This window comes from Protomyctophum parallelum (genome assembly GCF_964188405.1).
Source record: "Protomyctophum parallelum genome assembly, chromosome: 1".
NCBI classification, from domain to species: domain Eukaryota; kingdom Metazoa; phylum Chordata; class Actinopteri; order Myctophiformes; family Myctophidae; genus Protomyctophum; species Protomyctophum parallelum.
In genome coordinates this window covers 79,142,707-79,149,108 of record NC_139697.1, presented here as the reverse complement: position 1 = coordinate 79,149,108, position 6,402 = coordinate 79,142,707, and positions in this window count along the sequence as shown.

Sequence of the window (6,402 nt, the reverse complement as noted above, 5' to 3'; positions counted from 1 at the left end):
TTATTCCAACCATTTTCCAAAGCATAGACTTACGTTTTGGGGATGCTAATTTAACATTGAGGTGTCCACTGGACCTGTATCTGTCGCTGAGTGTGGCTGATGAGTGATGATGGGTTCCTTCCATCACCTCCAGACTCCAGAGAGTGGATTGTCACAATACATCCATACAGCTGAGGGGAATGCGACGCCATGGCTGCTTTCCTCCTTTTCACCTTCTGACCTCCCCATGGATGGATTGATGTCCTCCAGGCTCCTGCTCAGCTCAATCAGCAGGACCACACACCATACATTTTCTTCTAGTTCGTCGTCAGATCGTCTTGTTACAGAGCGCCCCCTGGTGACTGTAATAATGTATATGATGATGAGTGATGACACCAGTTGGATTTAATCGCAGGGATCAAATAACGAATGCATGCATTTCTTATGTAGGGCGTACAGCTCACTCGCTGTGTAAAGCGGCTAGTGTTCAGAGGGCAGATGTTTTTCCGTCGTTGGTGTTGTTAGGCATTTTAGATAACAACATTTAACTTTAACTTTAAACCTTGAACTCGCAAATCATTAAAAGTTCTAATTGAGTTCATTAACAGTGGTCTACCGTCTCTCAAGTCTTTAAGTGTGACTGTGTGAGAGATCCATCATTCATCCTCCTTGGTTTGATTCCACTCAGTGATAGAAAAACCAATGTAGCTACTGTAGAAAGAAACACTGGTTCAAAGTGTAACCTCGGCTGGGAGGCGAACCCCGGACCTCATATCGGGCGCGTTCGGAAATAGCGCACTGAGCCCACTGTGCAATGCAAACTAATAGGCGAGTGTGCTCCGGTGTGGTATTTCCGAACGCGCCCATCAACAAGGCGCAGACATTACCAGTGGACTAAAGAGTCAGACCTGACGAAGAACCAAACCTAAAGTCAGCAAGCACAGACATATACATTTGTCACGTTTTAAGCTATTTTAATATAAATGTTTATGTACATTTGACTTCTTTACTAAAGACATTTAGTTATAATTATTCATTCCATCGCTTAATTGTATCAAATTAATCCACTAAAGACTAGGCCTAGTTGTAATAATTAATTCCATCTGTTAAATCCATTAAAGATATAGCTGTAACTTTTTCATTCTATCACTGAGGAAATCTCTTACATTTCCAGCGTGAGCCCCATACGCCGTTACTACGCTGTCCAAGAGAGAGACGGCGTATCAACGTCGTGTGCACGGCGTGTCGGCGTAGTTCATTTTCAGTTCACTTTCAACTGTCTGAAAACACAAAAATAGTCAAAAACTGTCTGACAGAGAGAGGTCGGCGTATCAACGTCGTATGGATGGCGTGTCGGCGTAGTTCATTTTCAACTATTTTTGCTATGATTGATTGTTGATTGATTTTTGATTGATTATTTTATTTTCGTGTTCTGCACACAAGTGCCCAACCCCCATGGGTTTATAAGACACATTTACATTTCATTATATTCATAATCATAAGACATTGAATTAGAGTCAGTGAGCTGAGACTGCTGAGTGAGTGTTTGGCATGCGTACTGATGGTGGAAAGTAGACCCTTTAAGCAGTTACCTTGGCGTTTTAATATATTTATTTTATATATTTTTGGACGAGATTAATGCCTGGATTTATGTCTCTGCATTTTTTATGTTTACGCCACATACATGAAGTCCCGAGCTGCAGCAGAAACTGACAGCAGTGACAGGTGGGTAAAATGCATTGTCTTGACCACAGAAAAGCTGATAAAGACGTGTAACATAATGTGTATACATTGACAGATTATTTTTATTTTGCACGTCTTTGACAAAGGAAGGGATGCTAATCGAATTAGCGTGTTAGCATCATCGTAAACAGAGTTGTATGGCTCAATGGGGCACGGACAGATCACTTTCTGACTTGTCAAAGGAAACGTTTTAATGCTTAGCTGTCTTGGTGAATGTAGTGGATTCGTTTATAGATCGATCAGGGATCTGTTAATTGTGTACTGTGCTGACTGTTACCATTTGGCTGAACCCTGCGTAGCAACCTGCAGCAGACAAAATAACAAATCACTGTATCAGTGTTTACTCCTTAGACCCTACACAATTAAGACCCGATGTTATATTTCACGATTTAACATTTATTTGACTGAGTTTAATGGTCTGTTTTGTTGAAAATTGCTGATCAACAAGCTCGTAGATCGCCTAGTTTCATAGGCTTTATAGTGGCAAAATCTGGGCATCCCTGGGGGTCCCCGGACCCCAGTCTGAGACTCACTGCTATTGTTATTATAGGTCTACGGTCAGTCAGTAAACACTGAAGTTTTACATTGATTCACAATACCAGAATCAGAATGCACTTTTAATTATAATACATGAAGCAGACAGCCCTGTGATTAAATCTTTAGCATTACACTGCAACCACACTGTGGTTAATATGTTGTATTCACAATGCAAAGTTATTAGTAGAACAGTATAAGTAGTCATAACAAAATAATTCACATGCAAGTATAAGGCATGGTGTTGCAAAGCAAAAAAAGCACTGGTATAGTACTATCCAAACTTCTGCCTGGATATAGGGTTCGAAGCCCTACAGCGCTGTGACCTGACTGCCTCACCTTAGTTTTTGATTGATTGATTGATTGAAATATTTATTAACAGTTTGCAGAATTACAGTACATTTCAAGCACAAACTCAATACAAAGAATGTTAACTGTGAGTGGACGACCCAATTAAGCATTACACTTGTTTATGTGGTAAGGTGGTATTGCTTAAGGTAGCCTACTACGCCACCTGGGGAATTGCGCCCCAGGAGATATTTACTAAATGCAATACTGGACACCCGGAGCACGTAATGACTCCCCAATGCAGATTCAGTATACATATATATAGGCAAGGCAGAAACGTGTGTAACCAATATACAAAAGTCTTTATTAAAATACTTGGTCAGCAACATAAAAGTTTATAAAAGCAATTAGATATTTCATACAGCAAGATGACGGTTCAATAAATAAAGGCTCCCAAGGTCTAAAATGCTATAAAGTGCTATAAAGTGCATAGAGCGGTATATATATTATATATAGATAATACATAAATACATATATATCAATATCGCACCACTATACAAGCCAGTCGTATCCAATTTAGAGGTAATACAGCACTAAGTATCTATACATATATCGACCAAGATCAAGTGGAATACGTTATAATATAGGCGGAATATAGATAACGATGCCCGATATGGGCTACAATCAACCAGGGCCCCGATTCAGGCGACCACCGAACGGACCACTCGTGGCCGTGGGATGAGCCCTCTCGAACACTGCGGTACGAGTGTGTGTGTGGAAGGTTAAGGTCAGCAAAGCAGCAGGTGTAGTACTGGCCCTGAAAGCACAACGGCTGTATTAAAATACTACTCTTATACTACTAGTCACTGAGGCAGGAACAGCAAAGACACGCAAACTCACCCGCTTTAATGAGGCCAACGTGCACCGTCGTTGTACCCACTGCAGCGGTAGCCAGGTAAATAATACAACTGTAAACAACAAGAGCCCAGGTTTATACTCCCATGGCATCACAGACACCAAATGAATATAAATACTGCGGAGAGGGAGGAACACCAACCTGGTGGCGTGGTGTTGGTTCACAACACGCCGAACAGGACACAGGCCAGAGCGAGTAGCTCCAAGGCTAAAACAACAACAAGTGCTCAGTCAAGTTCACAGTCAACTATTAAGTGCAGGCGATCGTAACAGCAACGTATAGAAACATACCTGCACTGAAGTGCGGACCAAACACACTGTCACCCGACGGGACAGCTTCATTAAGGATGATCACCTCAATGCGGCGGAATAACTCCTGGCCGTGAAACCCACCAGCAGTGTGGCAGAGAGAGACTGACAGCTGACAAACACTGCCGACACGTCACCTTATAAAGCCAGCCAGGACACTCATCAAGCCCTAATCAGTGGGCGGAGGACGGCTGTGACTCTGATCCATCCACCAACAAGGATGGGAGATGGGCCGTGTCATTGCACGTCCATCCTGCCACAATCCGTCCCACCCATTTGCATCGTCGTCCCGACGATGACCACGCCAAGGGCTGGACGAAGCTGAGACAGCATTCGATGCAAACCCCCTATCCACTGCCTGTGGGAGATGGTAACGGTTCGAATGTTGGCCCGCTGTAGACCTCCCCGTTCTCCGGACTGCCTCGCCAATTTCGTCAGATGTAGGGAGTGGAAGTAACCTGCTGGACAGCAAGTCTACCGGCACAACCGCAGATGTTTCGAGAGCCACCAGCACAGTGGGGGGTGAATCCTTCCGATTCGGATCAGCTTCCCCACACTCTGGACTCACCTGTCTATCTTCGTTAATAAGCGGTTCGTCTAACCGAGGAACGGAGGGTTCTAAATCCAACTGCCCTGTAGGGCTCTCTTCTGGGTTGACCGGCTCAGCCAAGGTGGAATCTGGTTGGCCAGAAGGACACAGGGCAGCCCCCACTGGAGATGGATCTACGGGCAAAGCCAAAGGGGCCTGGGGTACTTCTGATGTCAGAACAAACCAGTCGCCATCGCTGTAATCGTCACCCACCTGAGGAGGTGACTGCTCTACCTGTTGGTCCCGGAGATAAACCAGCTGGCCCTCCTCTAAGGACGGGTCTCGGACTTTTGGGTCAGGAAGGGCTTTTCTCCGCTCTGCCGCAATCTTCAGCCGATCCCGAGCCCCCTCAAAGGCTATCTGCAGCCGATTCTGATGCTCGGTGACCCAAGCGTTTACGCTGCCTGCTATCGGTTCCGGGACCCTCCCTAACAGGAAGTCCACAGGTAGACGTGGTTCCTGACCAAACAGTAAGTAATGAGGAGTCTCCCCTGTGGCCTGATGGGGGGTGGTGTTATAGCAGAATAGCAACTGCGGGAGATAGTCAACCCAATCCGTCTTACGGAAGGATGGCAGTGTGCGCAAGAGGTTGTGTAGAGTTCGATTGAATCGTTCACACTGTCCGTTGCCAGCAGGGTGGTACGGTGTAGTCCGAGACTTTTGAATCCCGTACAGACTACAGAGCTGTTGGATGAGGGATGCTTCAAAGTTTCGGTCCTGATCCGAATGAATGCGACCAGGGACCCCAAATTTATAAAACCATTCATTGACCAGTACTTGCGCCACCGTGGATGCCCGTTGGTCCCTAGTGGGAATGGCCAGCGTGTATTTGCTGAACACGTCAGTTATGACCAAGACGTTTTCGTGACCTGACCGGGAAGGTTCCAGGATGGTGAAGTCAATCGCCACAATCTCGTTGGGCTTGGAAGAAAGTAAATGACCCATCTGTGACATGGGCACGTCTGACAAGCTATGACCCGGTGGTGCTGTGATGGTGGCCTGAGTTGCCTCAGCCACCTGTTCCGGCACCGCCATCTGTTGCCACGTTGGAAAGACTGGATCCGCAACCAACTCTTGCCGTTCCGGCTTAGATCTTGTTGGGTGCTCTCGAGACCAAGTGTCAATATTCCGCTTTCTCCTGCCTGAACGGAATTTGGGCTTAGGATAAAGAGTCGGCCGTGAGGCCTCACATTCCCTGGCCAAATGGCCCCGATTCTGACACCTCCAACAGATTACCAGACCCCCATGTGGTGGACGACTAGTCGCTGGAGTGTCATGTCGAAGTGCCATGGCCTGAGTGAGCTGATTTAGCTGCTCCTGTTGTGTTTTTAGCATGTCCTTCAATTCATTAGACTCCTCCGACCGAAGTACGTTACCGCCTGATGGACGTGCACCGCTGTGAACTGCATACTGGATGCCATGCGCCGAGGGGATGGAATAACTACGGCCCCTTGCCCCCCCTGGCATGCCCTCCCGCTCCCAGCGGATCGCTTCCTCTCTAACCTCCAATAAGGTACTGGTTGGACGCCGACGTACCAGTTGTTTCAACTCCCGTCGAAGGGAGCTCTCTAAGACGTGTTCAGTGAACTGGTCCCTCAACAAGGCCCCTGCATTAGACATGCCGGCCGGTGAGCGCTGTCTGACTCTCTCCATTAAACTCAGAAGAGCAAGAGAAAATTCCTGTAATGTTTCTCCGTCCTGCTGTTTCCTGCAGAAAAATGCCTCCTGTAAAACTACATAGGACTGTGAGCACCCGTACATGTCTCTCAAAATGCCAATAATTCTATTGGGGTCCTCCCTCTCCGCAGCAGGGCGATGTCTTATCTCCTCCCGTGCCTCTCCCTCCAAGTGATCAAACAGAAAAAAAGCTTGGTCTATGGCCGAAAGATAGCGCATGCAAGCCTGTGCCTCCTCAACCCATTCGTTTACACTTGCACCTGACCTGCCGTTGAAATACGGGCACTTTCTATCTCGCGGCACAAAGACCAACCTTTCTGGTGCGATAGCACTGGCCCCTCCCGAAGGAGGTGCCAAAGTGGAAGGGA